The sequence below is a fragment of the Phoenix dactylifera genome, unplaced genomic scaffold (genome assembly GCF_009389715.1).
Source record: "Phoenix dactylifera cultivar Barhee BC4 unplaced genomic scaffold, palm_55x_up_171113_PBpolish2nd_filt_p 002069F, whole genome shotgun sequence".
Taxonomy (NCBI): Eukaryota; Viridiplantae; Streptophyta; class Magnoliopsida; order Arecales; family Arecaceae; genus Phoenix; species Phoenix dactylifera.
In genome coordinates, this window is record NW_024069343.1 from 13111 (window position 1) to 28306 (window position 15196).

The window sequence follows — 15196 nt, forward strand, 5'->3', positions numbered from 1 at the left end:
GTAGGAATCCTATTCCAAGTAGGAATCCCAGTCCTACTCCAACTAGGATTCCCAGTCCTAATCCAATTAGGACTCTAGGAATCCTACCCAAAGTAGGATTCTTGTTTCAAGTCCAATTAATTAATTCCCTTTCCTTCTTCAACTTCTTATCAATCAAATTGATTACTTGTGATTCCTAATCACGATTTCAACCATCGGATCGGTCAATACTTCTAGTGTGTGTGACCCCATAGGTTCTACTCTGACTGGTAGTGAGATATATTGTGATCTCTATCTCAATATCATTGAAAACTCCTTTCAATGGGTTGGAACGATTCCAACTCAACTCATTAGGGTTTATCGATCATCAAGATAATCCCTATGAGTCCCACCATCCACCAGTGACACCTAGCAGCATGTAGTGGCTACCCAGTAGAATAGAAAGATGAACCTCTAGGTGCAGTTAACGTGTGATACAGTCCTACTATCGTGGATCCCTACAGGACGGAGGTCATGGACAACTCGTCAAACCCCATCGTCTGTCATATGTCAAGATTTATTCGACTTGAGTTCGCTAATGGAAAACTCTTTTTCCACTTTATATTACTGCCCTGGCCAAGGTCTTAGAACTCAGTCTAACAAATCACATAGGATCACTCCTCTTCTATCAAGGTCGATAGATTCCTTATAGGTGCATACCCTACTCCTACAGTGAACTTACTGCAGCCAATCTATACTGCATGGACCCATATGGCTAGAGACCATGTATGTGTGCAGTCAAACTACAATAACCTCACTGTGAGTAGCCGAAGCACCGCAGGTCAAAAGACTAGTCACACTACTGCAACATCAAGCAAGTCACTGACGAGTGGATAGACATCCAAGTGACTTCTTGTCTTGGTCACGCTCAGTACCCTTGTTCTCTAACAAGCACCTGCACTATCACTTCAGTGTCCCTACACTGTGGACTCAAGTCTCGTCCATCAGAAGGAGAGTGATCTGTGCACTGATCGGATCGATCACCGTCCTCGTGATGATCCATTGATCAGGAGCATTTAGAAATTAATCACCAATGATACATGACTCAAATTCTCAACTCTTGAGAATATGTATCATCATCTTATTAATTTCTTGGACGATTCATAGACACATAAACAATATGAATGAAAGGATGCCTTTTATTTATTCAATAATAAATAGTCAAGTACAAAATTATGTCCCTAGAATCAACAATGTGTCAGCCAAATTGGCTTCTAGGGCATACATCTAACAGTAGGTTCTTAAATCTAGTTGCATAGAGACTTATCAGGTTAAAAAAGTTCCTGAAATTCTCTCTAGATTAGACAGCTCCTAATCTCCCTTTCAGATTAAGCTTGAGCTTACCAGTTAAGTGATCCAGTAACCAGTGACCAGAAAAGTCCCGGGGTGTGCAGTGGTGCCAGAAGGGATACACCGATACCGCAATACCCGTAACAGTTCTCACTGTTGTAAAACTTTCCTAGACATCACCAATTACTAAATCCTCACTGGAGTGGCTTTCAGCCGCTTCTTTCCAAGAGCCTAATTGAGCTCGAAAACCCTAAGGCCGACGTCTAATTTGATTTTAATTTAATTTGGCTTAGGATAAGTATGCAAGGTGGTGATTTTTGGGCTAAGGACAGGTAATGACTTCCCGACCTTATCTTTTTAATGGGTTTTGCCCTTAATTACTTTATGCAAATGCTTAATACTAAATGCAGCAAATAATCAATATTTTTTTTTTAAAGTTTATGCAATGTCATTAGGTTGTACTGATTAAATGAGCAAGCAAATTTTTTTTTTATTTTTTTTTATTTTTCTTAATTTTTAATTTTAATTTTATGTTGTTTTTTTTAATTTTTAATATAGGAATAACTTGAATGTAAACTAAAACTAATCCTTATGCGTCAGTCAATCTCCGAATGCCCGTTGAATAAGCTCTGGAGATTACTCCGTGAGGTGTCCCAATAGAGGTATGATCACCTCGGGGGATTGCACCCTATCAATTACTAGCAAAAATAATATTTTTTTAAATTTAATTAATTAATTTTTTTACTTTTTTTTTTAAATTTAAATTTCAAATTTTGAATCACACAATTCGAATTTTGAATTTAAATTTTTGAATTCTTGAAAAAAAAATTTTAAAAAAAAAAAAAATTTTATTTTTTTTTTCTTTTTTTAGAAAACTTTAATTACGAATTTTAAATTTCAGAATTTAATAACTACGAAATTACTAACTAAAATAATCAAAATAAGAAAAATTAATAAAAATAAAAACTTACTACCGGAGTGCGTTCACTCCGGGCATCCAAAATTTAATTTGATCTTCGTGATCGTTCTTGCTTCTCGATTTGCCTCTCCGGCAACGGCGCCAAAATTCTGTTCGTCCTGTTCCTGCCTACTTAAAAATATGCTAGACATATCGTTGTTAGAACCGACGGACAACAGTTTAATTTAATTATACTCTTACCTGGTTTACTCGAAGAATAGTGGTTGTAAGAGGTCGATCCACAGGGAGGCGATTGGAGTTGCTTAAAAATAAAAACGTTCACTGGGATTCAAAAGCGATTTTTGAATAACAAAAGTAAAACATTACGTCGGGGATGTTGATAGATTCTCTAGTCTACCGGAGAATGATTTTTAATTAAAATTAACTAGAAGACATGTACTTAGATTCAAAAAAAACATTTATATATTTAATGGAAAAGAAAAGTTTTTGCATAAATTAAAATGGATGAAACTAAAAGGATTGAAGCGAACACAAATTGCATAGAGGAAGATTTAATGTATTGCATAAAAAGAAAAATTCCAAAAGTTGAAGAACAGAGCTTAAAAACAACAGAAATTAAACACAATAGAAATTAAAGCTTTAGCATAAATAAAACTCTCTATTAAACTAAAACCAAAAACCCCAAAACAACATGTCTCGAGATAAAACTCTTACTAAAAAAAAAGTATATTGCTCTCAATTAAACTTAAAATAAGAACAACATGATACTCAGAACAGAATCACTAAACACAAATTAAAAATATAACCTCTAAAAAAACAAATAAAACAATAAAAATAAACAAAAGAAACGTAATGCTCTGTTTTCAAATCTGAAAACAGAGCACTACTTTCCGACTGCTTCTTCTCCCCCAATCCTCTGTTTCTTGGCCCCAATCCCGCACCAAGCCGAGCTCTCTTTCTCCTTGGACTCTCCTCCAACCGAGCACACCTTCTTCCTCTTCCTCCTTCCCCTCTTATAGCCGCGGATGCACTTGAAATGGAATCATGGGTCGTCTGGGATGCTGGGATGGACGAGGAAATGGTGGGCGTGCTTCGGACGGCTTCCCTCTTTGGCCACGGACGCGAGATCGCCGGACGCCTGATGCGGAAGGGAGGCGCGGAGTTCCTTCTTTGGGCGCTGCTGGGATCACGGGAGGTTGATGTGTGGACGCTTGATTTGGGAAGGAGCTGGGCGTTGAATGCGGAAGAAGGATCACGGGCTCGCTGGGAATCCGGAATGGGCGCATGGCTGAGAAGCTGGGACGAGTTGCCGTGGGATCATCCGGCTTGGATCACGGCCGAGCTGGCACGGATGCTTGGATGCGGAAGAATCCGGGCGGGATGATGGCGGGATCCGAGGTTTGGACGTGATCCGTGAGGTGGCTCCTTGATGGCTGCCGATTTGGGAGGCTCGGGTTTCCTTCACGGACGCGGGATCGCCGGGGAGGAGCCGACATGGAGCTTGGTTGCTGTTACGGGGGAACTTAGCCACCATGCCCCACGTGACCGGCACGCGCGCCCGGGAAGACTGCGGCTGCCCCTTGATCCAGCAATCCGACCTCGGGTCCAGTGACCAACAACGAGGCGGAGTACGAGGCCCTAGTCGCGGGACTCAAACTCGCCGGGAAGCTCGGCATCCGGCGTTTGAAGGTCTTCACCGACTCCCAGCTGGTGGTCGGGCAGGTCCGTGGGGAGTTCGAGGCCCGGAGTCCGACCATGCAGAACTACGTCCGGAAGGTACAAGCACTCATTCCCGACCTCGGCAGCGTCGACCTCCAGCAGGTCCCCAGAAGCGAAAATGCCAGGGCCGACAGGTTGTCCCGCTTGGTGGGCGCAGAGGCGCGCAACCTGTCGAGGGCAATCTACCTGGAGACCCTGGATGCCCCGAGCATCGGCGAGGCTGGGGCGGTGATGGCGATTGATCCGGAGCCGTCTTGGATGGACCCGCTCGTCGCCTACCTCGCCGAAGGGATCCTCCCTGAAGACGAAGATCAAGCTCGGCAACTTGTCAGGAAGTCCGCCCACTACGTACTCTATGAAGGGAGGCTGTATCGGACCTCGTTCACCGCCCCCCTCTTAAGGTGCCTCCGCCCCTTGGAGGCGGCCTACATCCTCGGCGAAGTCCACGAGGGCGTCTGCGGATCGCACTCGGGGGCTAGGTCCTTGGCGCACAAGATCATGAGGCAAGGCTATTATTGGCCTACCTTGTTGGAGGACTCAAAGGATCACGTACGGAAATGCGACGCCTGCCAGCGCCACGCCAACATCTAGAGAGTCCCTTCTGTCCCCTTGGCACCAATCACCGCACCCTGGCCCTTCTCACAGTGGGGAATGGATATCCTCGGACCGTTCCCCGTCGCTTCCGCCCAGCGGAAATTCTTGATTGTTGCAATCGACTACTTCACCAAGTGGGTGGAGGCGGAGCCGCTGGCCACTATCACGGAGGCGCAAGTCCGGAAGTTCGTAAAGAAAAACATCATTGTCCGATTTGGGGTACCCCGGGTCCTCATCTCGGATAATGGTCGACAGTTCGACAACAAGCATTTCCGTGACTTCTGCGAGAAGTTCGGGATCGAGCATCGGTTCACATCTGTGTCGCATCCCCAAACCAACGGTGAGGCCGAAGTGACAAATCGGACAATCCTCCAAGGAATTAAGGCGCGAATCGGTCGGACGAGGCAAGCTTGGGTCGAAGAACTCGAGAACATCCTTTGGGCGTATCGGACCACGCATCGGACCCCTACCAGGGAGACGCCTTTCGGCCTAACCTATGGCACGGAAGCGGTCGTCCCCGTGGAGCTCGGACTCCCCTCGCCCCGGGTGCCCGCGCACCGACCCGAGGCTAATTCGGAGCAGCTCCGAGGGAACCTGGACCTCTTGGAAGAAGCGAGGGAAATGGCGCAGGTCCGGATGGCGATGTATCAGCGGAGGGTGGCCCGGTATTATAACTCCAAGGTCCGACCAAAACTTTTCAGAATCGGAGATCTGGTGCTAAGGCGGGCCAAAGCATCTCAGCCCGCGGAAGGTGGGAAGCTGGCGCCAAATTGGGAAGGCCCGTATAGGGTTCGCTGGGTAAATCGACCTGGCTCCTACCAGTTGGAGGCACTAGATGGTCGAGAAATTCCAAGGAGCTGGAATTCCGCTAACCTGCGGGTATATTACCAGTAGAAAGACATAGCCAGAAAGACAGCTCAAAAAATATATAGTTCTTTTCATTTCAATAATTCCTGGTTACAATGGCATGTTCGTGTGATTACAAAGAATTCCCAGAGGGGGATTGGGGAGTAAAGAAACTAAGGAAGAGGTGGGGACTCCGTGGAGCTGAAGATCTGGGATCCCGAACCCTCCGCCCGAAGCAGCTGCAATCCCACTGGCCGTGGGTGCTTCCCCCCGGAGGCGCCATCGACGCCTCACGCAAAAGACGAAGAGCCGGCGCGGACGAAGAAGAAGTTCACACTGCTTCTAGAGGAACGCCACCTCCAAGGGATATTCCGGTCCTCCCCAGGAGAAGGGGAGGAAAGGAATATAAGGGAGAAGAGCGCGAGGAGGCGTGATCCCGGATGAAACGCCTAGAGCGGAGTTCCACCGGGGAGAATCCTCCCGTTGATCCCAGATGAAACGGCTAGTTGGTGGAAGTCGCGAGGGGCGCGCCTCCCGTTCCTCCGGCTGGGATTTCCCAGCCACGCGCCGGAGAGGAGGTCCACGATCCATGGCAACCTGAACAGCTCCGGCTTGGCAGGCTCCACCGCACCTGCGCTTATATTTATAGCCAAACTGTGGCCCCCCGGTCGATCCGATGCGGGTGGCTCCAATAAATGCGGGCACATCGAATCCGGAGCCGTTCCGGCTCTCGAGGTTTATCCCCCCACGATCTCCTAGGCATCATTCTCCTTAATTGCATTCTTCGTACAGGACACTCCGGACGGCGTGTATCCCGCGGCCCACGTATCTCCGCACGCGCCCAGGCCGCATCCGCCTCGAAGAACGCGCGTATCGCGGCCGCTTAACTGGCACTCCTCGCAAGCAGCAACTGGCCGGTCCGATTTCCCAGGTAACGCCTCAATTAGCATTTAATGGCCTTCTAGTGTTCCCCAGGCGACGCTTCGAGAGGGGGAGAAACACGATCGCAGCTGGCCATGGAGAAACCCCGTCGAGCGGCAAGTGACAGGCGCGTGGCCAACGAGCGGAATTCTCCGAGGCTCGGCCCTCGGATGCCAGGCTAACCCGATGATCATCCCGGGAGCAGACTAGCCTGAAGCCCCGACCGGTCGCCTCGGCTTGCGCCAGCCTTGGCCGACCAACGAGCGGAATTCCCCGAGGCTCGGCCCTCGGATGCCAGGCTAACCCGATGATCATCCCGGGAGCAGACTAGCCTGAAGCCCCGACCGGTCGCCTCGGCTTGCGCCAGCCTTGGCCGACCAACGAGCGGAATTCCCCGAAGCTCGGCCCTCGGATGCCAGGCTAACCCGATGATCATCCCGGGAGCAGACTAGCCTGAAGCCCCGACCGGTCGCCTCGGCTTGCGCCAGCCTTGGCCGACCAACGAGCGGAATTCCCCGAGGCTCGGCCCTCGGATGCCAGGCTAACCCGATGATCATCCCGGGAGCAGACTAGCCTGAAGCCCCGACCGGTCGCCTCGGCTTGCGCCAGCCTTGGCCGACCAACGAGCGGAATTCTCCGAGGCTCGGCCCTCGGATGCCAGGCTAACCCGATGATCATCCCGGGAGCAGACTAGCCTGAAGCCCCGACCGGTCGCCTCGGCTTGCGCCAGCCTTGGCCGACCAACGAGCGGAATTCCCCGAGGCTCGGCCCTCGGATGCCAGGCTAACCCGATGATCATCCCGGGAGCAGACTAGCCTGAAGCCCCGACCGGTCGCCTCGGCTTGCGCCAGCCTTGGCCGACCAACGAGCGGAATTTCCCGAGGCTCGGCCCTCGGATGCCAGGCTAATCCGATGATCATCCCGGGAGCAGACTAGCCTGAAGCCCCGACCGGTCGCCTCGGCTTGCGCCAGCCTTGGCCGACCAACGAACGGAATTCTCCGAGGCTCGGCCCTCGGATGCCAGGCTAACCCGATGATCATCCCGGGAGCAGACTAGCCTGAAGCCCCCGACCGGTCGCCTCGGCTTGCGCCAGCCTTGGCCGACCAACGAGCGGAATTCCCCGAGGCTCGGCCCTCGGATGCCAGGCTAACCCGATGATCATCCCGGGAGCAGACTAGCCTGAAGCCCCGACCGGTCGCCTCGGCTTGCGCCAGCCTTGGCCGACCAACGAGCGGAATTCTCCGAGGCTCGGCCCTCGGATGCCAGGCTAACCCGATGATCATCCCGGGAGCAGACTAGCCTGAAGCCCCGACCGGTCGCCTCGGCTTGCGCCAGCCTTGGCCGACCAGCGAAAGAATTTCCTGAGGCCTAACCCTCGGATGCCTGGCCTAGCGCCGGAAGAATTTCCTGAGGCCTAACCCTCGGATGCCTGGCCTAGCGCCGGAAGAATTTCCTGAGGCCTAAACCCTCGGATGCCTGGCCTAGCGCCGGAAGAATTTCCTGAGGCCTAACCCTCGGATGCCTGGCCTAGCGCCGGAAGAATTTCCTGAGGCCTAACCCCCGGATGCCTGGCCTAGCGCCGGGAGAATTTCCTGAGGCCTAATCCTCGGATGCCTGGCCTTGCGCCGGAAGAATTTCTTGAGGCCTAACCCTCGGATGCCTGGCCTAGCGCCGGAAGAACTTCAAGAGTCAGGAGTCGGCGAGACGCTACCAAGAGTTAAGAAGAGGAAGGACGAAAGTGAAATGAGGAAACACTCTGTTTGCATTAACTTTCGTTGCATCAGGGCCGAGACCCATACAACGTGGCAAAACGCCAACATACAAAGAAAAGAACAAAGAAAAGTACAGAGAGTCAGTTTGGAGGAACCCCTGAGTCGGGAACGGCGAGCACGTCCACGAAGGGTGGGGAGACGGTTGGAGAATCGGCAGGCAATGGCATCGGAGGGGAGTCGAGGAGGGAGACCCCACTCAGGTCAATTCCGGGGTATTTAGCGGACACCCTTGCCAGGCCTTCATCGAAGCCTAAGGCAAAGGAGTCGGACCCCGCGTCCGACATGTCACGGATGAACTCGGCGGACTGACGATAGGCCTGTACCGCCTGACGCCCGATCTCCGCGCTCTTCTCGGCCAGCGCAGCCTCCGCTCGCTCCGTAATCTGAGCTTTCGCTTCCATGACCTTCGCCACAATCCGGTCGTCCGCCTCGGAGGAGACCCTCTGCAGATCGGCCGAGCCTCCATGTGCCTCGCCTCGGCAGCGACGCGAGCAGCCTCAGCCTCCTCCAGGCGCGAATGAAGCTCCTGGTTGCTCGCACGCGTCCCCTCCAAGGCCGACTCCAATTCGGCCAGCTTGGCTTCAAGAGATCGGGTTCGGTTGCGGGCGTTGTCGGCCGACTGCTGGGCCTTCTCCCACCTCTCCCGGAAGTCGGCAGCCTTCCGGGACTGCTTTTCGGCCCGCTCCTCCGCCTTCCTGATCTCGCTTTCGAGACCCGAGGCAACCTTGAGTTGCTCCTGAGCATCCAACAGTTGCCTCTCAAGGACGGCGAAGCCGAGTGCCCGCTCTTCGGCCACCTGGAGCCTCGTTTCGAGGTCCCTGGTTGTCCTCCCCGCCGCAGCCTGGCCTCCCTCCTCTACAGCTTTCAGTCGGCTCTCGGTCCTTGCTAGAAGCCTCGCCTGTTCCTCGTGGCTCTCCTCCAGGCGGATCATGTACTGGGCGAGCTAAGAGATAGGAAAAATGAGAGCGTCAGACGGGGATCAACAGAGCCTATAAACGACGAAAGCGACCAAAAGAACACTCACCGACATGAGACAGACGCAGCTGGCAGCTCCGACTTCAGGGATGCTCATCTGCCGGACCTGCCTACGGTCCCTCTCCAGCAGCACCATCTCGACGAGGTTTCGGGCGCTGGCGAAAGTGAAGGCCGACCCCGACTTCGCCCCGGAGCCGGACGGTGGTTCTGCAGCCTTACCCTTACCCATCGCTTGGGAGAGAGTCATGCCAACCGTGCGCGGGGCAGGGGCCGCGCCAGAGATCGACAGGGTCCCGCTCGGCCGAGGCCTCGGCGCGCCCCCCCTTCTCGTATCATCCGAAGCCGACCGAGTCGAAGATCGGGCTGGGGACCGACTGCGTCCGACCCGGCCGCCCCGGGCGCGCTCGGATGACACCTCCGAAAAAATGATAGTCTCATCACTGGAGGGCTGATACGGCGTCAACTGTCGGTCCGAGCCCGCGGCGTCCCCCTGATCGATGGGCCCGGACCCGTCTGTCGGCGTCGGAGTCGCCTGCTGGCGGGGCTTCTTCGCCGGTGGGACCCCCGCTCGGAGGAGTCCGTTTCTTCCTCCGGACCGCTTCCAGTAAGGACGCCCTACTAACAGCCATTGCCTTGTCCGACTGCATGACGTCGTCGATTTCTGCAAAAAGGACGAGATGGTTAGAAACTAAGAAACCGATGGAAAGAAGAAAGGAAAGAGGAGAAAAGAGCTAAAAAAGAAGAAGTGGTGGCGGGCTCACGGTCGGTGGGACCGAGCTCAGACCGACGTTCACCAAGGCATCCTCGGAAATAAGGCTAGCCACCGGGGGGAGCCGGCCCTCGGCAACCAACCCCCTCAAGACGGCGACGCCATCGGACTCCTCCCTCGACAACCTCGATAGGCCGATCGGGGACTTCATCGGCGTCTCCCAGGTTGTCCCGATTCCCCAAGAGGGATCTACGTCGATGAAAAAGAAACGCTCCTTCCAGCCATGAATGGAGGAAGGAGCCTCCTTGACGAGGCCGCACCCTCGCCGCGCCGCAAAGCACCACCACCCTCTGTCCCGGGGGTGGCCGTTCAGGCCATAGCATTCCCAAAAGACGTTCAGGGTGGCGGAAACCTCGTGCATGCGGCAGAGAACCTGGAAGGCCGTCAGGGTACGCCATGAGTTCGGCACCAGTTGCGTCGGCGCCACTCTTAAACCTCGAAGCACCTGCATGACTAAGTCCGAGAGGGGAAGGCGGAACCCAGCCCGAAGGATGTCCTCATTGATGGCGACCTTCCCTGGAGGAGGATGGGACATCCTCTCCTCAGGCCCTGGGAGCGTAACGTTGCAGGTTTCGGGAAGGTGGTACCGGGCCACGAACCTATCTAGGTCTTCGGGGACCAGCTCTGACTGAATGCGGTCTGCTCTTACTTCGTCCATCCCTAACGGCCAGTGAATCTACGGTCAGGACGGGGTCAAGAGGGGAGAAGGGACCGGAACGACTGGGGTACACTAATACGAAAGGAGAAAGTACGGAGGGCCCTAAATTGCAGAGTGGGGCAACTCACCGGAAGGGAAGGAAGAACGGCTCCGAGAGCGCCAAAGGAGGAGCGAACGAACAGTCCGACGGCAACGGCAGCAGCACAAGGGAGAAACTCGAGGATGCCTGTGAAGAGAAAGGCGGACGGGGGAGGGCCCCCGGCTAAATAGGCGGAAAGGCGGGTGACGCCTCGGTGACGCCAGAGGACGCCTGGCTGCCGAAGGTTCGTTCGCGCCCCAAAGGCGAATCGACACCATTAAGGAAGGATGTCCGCCGAAATCCGCAGACCGCCAGATCAGCGACAACCGCCATACGCCGTAAAGAAGGCGGGGAGCTCGAAGCGCGCGCGCCTTTCCGGGAGATGGCGGCAATCTCGAAGCATCACTCCCTTCACCCGTTCCCCTCCTGGTTCCAGGCTCGGAAGTGGGGGGCTACTGTTACGGGGGAACTTAGCCACCATGCCCCACGTGACCGGCACGCGCGCCCGGGAAGACTGCGGCTGCCCCTTGATCCAGCAATCCGACCTCGGGTCGGATATCTTCGGCTCCGCAACCCGACCCCGAGTCGGCTGCCCCTTGATCCAGCAATCCGACCCCGAGTCGGCAATCTCTGACAACAACAGACTGTTCCCCTGAGGCACGCCGCGGCCCCCTGCTCCACTACTCCCTGCAACGGCCGTATCCGACGCTGTTTCACGATCCCCTGTAACAGCCGTACAAAGCGGAACTCCCACTACGCCCTGCCATAGCCGTACCCAGCGCTGCCCCACGACGCCCTGTAACGGCCATGTCAGTGGCAACCCCATCGCGCCACACGATGACCAATCCCCAAAAGAACCCCCAGCCTGGTATATATGCGGCTGGGGGGGAAGGAGGAGGGTAAGCAAGATTTTTCAGAGTATCATCTTACCTGCTACCTCTCCTTCTCCTTCGGTCTTCCCTAACTTGATCGTCGGAGGCCCCCCACTACCCCGGTGGTGGTGCGAGGCTTGCTTGCAGGTTTCCCGGCGGAAGGTGGAGCGCAACCGAAGCAATTCCAAGGGAACCCCGTTCACACCGCTGTGCCAATCGTTCTCGGTTTGAACCCCCAGCAACAGATCTGCATATCTTTTGTTTCCTAGTGAATCAACACGTAACGATCCTATGTTCCTTAGTAGATTTGCAGCTCCTCTATTTTCGATAGGTTAACTCCCAAAAATCCTTTGTTTTTTTAATGGATTTGTAGCTCCTATCTACTGTCTTTCTCCTCAACTTTAGATCTTTCGTTGTCTCTTCTCACCATCGCTCGGCCCCTTTCTCTCTATATTTGATTTTGCATGCTGCCTCCGACCCCTTCACCACTTAGTTTGAGGCCTCTTTCTCCTCTTCAACGGTGCCTTCATTTGTGAGGATTATCGACCTTCAGCTACCTTATCTCCAAGCGCCAACCCTCACTGCGACCTCCACTTTCTATGTCTTCTCACTGCCACATCTTCTAAAGTAACCACAATAATAGACACATCTCTTAATCACATTAGTATATGTATGACATATCATCATTCACCAGTCATAATATCCTGCCACATCATCATCTGTTAAGTTGTCAAGCTTGTCACATCAGCCATTTTGCCATGTCACTATAGTGTGAAAGCCACGTTAGCCACTAATCAGACATAACTGCCCACATCATTAAATATGTCAGTCAGCCACATCAGTTTGCCATATCATCAGACAAATTAACCAGCTATGTTGGTAGACATGTCAGTCTGTCATGTTAGTTAGACATGTTGCCAGACACACCAGTTTACCACATCACTTAGCCATGTCAGTAAATACGTTTGTCTGTCACATCAGTTAGCTATATCAGTATTGCCAAACACATTAGTTTGCTATGTCAGCTTTCTGATTTGCCACGTTAGTTCCTAAGATGATATATCAGCTCCTGTTCTGCCATGCCAGATTCTATACTATCACATTAGCTTGACATATCAATCTACCATATCAGCTTCTGAGCTACTTAATGAGCTCCTAATTTGCCACATAAGGTTCTGAGCTGCTATATCAGCTCCTAATTTGTCGTGCCAGATTCTATGCTATCACATCAGCTTGACACATTAGCTTGCTATATTGGCTTAGAGCTGCCTATGTCAGCTCTTAATCTGCCACATCATCTTTTGAGTTGCTATGACAGCTTTTGATTGTCAATCAGACTCTGTGCTATATCAACTCTTGATTTGTCACTTCAACCTTTGAGCTACCATGCCAGCTCCTGATCTACCACCACGTCAGTTTTTGAGCAACTACATCAGCTCCTAATCTATTATGCCAGCTTTTGAGTGCTACTTTAGCTTCTAATCTACTATATCAACTTTTGGATATTTTGTGATATGGTGTCCTAACTCAAGTTGGTACTGCAGTACCACCTTGAATTTGAGGAGGGGTGTTAGTGTGATTTTATAGATCACATAACAACCATTATTAGCTGCAATATTTTTCTTTGGTAGCATGATCTGTATCAGCCTATATTATTTTTTTTGTTAGCATGGTCTTATTAGAGTAATTTTAGAGATCACATAATAACATGTATCAACCTGTAGTATTTTTTTTATTAGTGTGATCTTATATCAACCTATATTATTTTCTTGCATAAAGTCTAGAAGTTAGTATATATAACCTCTGAGATATACCGAAAGTGATAGAAGAGAGATATAAAGTCCTCTCTCTCTCTTTGATTTTTTTCTTCTTCTGCAGATATTTTAATATGGTATCAAGGCCATAATCACCTATTTTGCTGCCACTATCTTCTTTGCCTCTGTGTGGCTGTTGTTGTCGTGTCTAGAAGCCTTGAAGATATGATCTCTATTTCTTGGTGAATCATCACCCTGAAGATCCTCTATTTTTTGGTGGATCCATAGATCCTCTATTTTCTAGTGAATCAACACCCAAAGATTCTATGTTCCCTAATAGATATGCCAAATCTTTTGTTTTTTGATAGATTAGCACATAAAGATCCTTTGTTTTTTGATGGCTTTGCAGCTCCTCTCCACTACCTTTCTCCTTAACTTCAAATATTTCGTCGTCTCTCCTCACCATCACTCAGCCCCCTTCTCTCTATCTCCTATTTCACTGTTGCTTTAACTTCTTCACCACCAATTCTAGACATCTTCCTCTTTTTCCATGGTGCCTCCATCTATGAGGATCATCAACCCTTGGCTACCTTCTCTTTGAGCACTGATCCTTACTACAACTGCCACCTTTTGTGAGTCTTCTTATTGCCATTGCATCTAAAGCAGTCACAATAACCAACATATCACTTTGCCACATCAGCATAGACAAGATACATCATCGTTGACGAGTCGTGACATCCTCCACGTCATCGTCTGTCAAGCTATTAAGATTGCCCTATTAGCTATTTGCCACATCATCGCAATGTGAAAGCCACGTCAACCACTAATAAGACACAAATGTCTACATCATCAAATATGTCAATTGGCCACATCAGTTTGCCACATCATCAACACGTCAACTAGCCATGTTGCCATACATGTCAATCTATCCACATCAATTAGCCATGTCAGTGACACGTTAGTTTGTCACATTAGTCAGTCAGTATTGCCAACATATTAGTTTGTTACATCAGCTTCCTGATATATCACATCAATTTTTGAGCTTCTATGTCAGCTTCTGTATGCATATCAGATTCTATACTATTATATCAGCTGATAGATCAGTCTACCATATCGGCTTCTGAGGTGCTTAATCAACATTTAATCTGCCACATCAGATTTTGAGTTGCTATATTAGCTTCTAATTTTCTATGTCTGATACTGTCACATCAGCTTGATGCATCAATTTGCTATATCAGTTTTCTAGCTGCTACATTAGCTTCTGATCTACACATCATCTTCTGAGTTATTATGAAAGCTCCTAATTGCCACATCAGACAATATGATGCTATATTAGTCTTGATCCGTCACTTCAACCTTTGAGTTGTTGTGTCAACTCCAATCTATCACTACGTTAGCTTTTAAACTGCTATGTCAGTTCTTGGTCTATCACGTCAGCTCTTGAGCTGCAACTTTAACTTTTAATTTGTTATGTCAGCTTTTAGATACTTTTGTGATCTAATTTCTAAACTCAAGTTGGTATATGCAATATCACCTTAAGTTTGAGGGAGATGGGTGTTAGCGTGATTTTATGGATCATGTAACAACCTGTATCAGCCCACAATATTTTTCTTCATTATCCTGATCCTATATTAGCTTGTATTATTATTATTATTATTATTTTTTTTTTTTTGGTGAAAACGGCTACTCATATCATATATTTCGAATTTGAGTACAGCCCTCCAAATCACAAGAAAGTAAAGAGTACAACTGTGAGGGAACGTCTGCAACAGACGTCCACAGAAAATCACCTGAGTGCCGAGCTACAAAGGAGGCGACCCAGTCTGCTGCATGAACTTGTTAGAGTAATTTTAGGGATCATGTAACAACAATCTATATCGGTCCTCAATATTTTTCTTTATTAGCATGATTTTACATCGGCTTATATTATTATTTTTTTTGTATAGAGTCTAGACATCAGTATATATAACTCTTGAGATATGTCGAATATAATGGAACAGAGATATAAA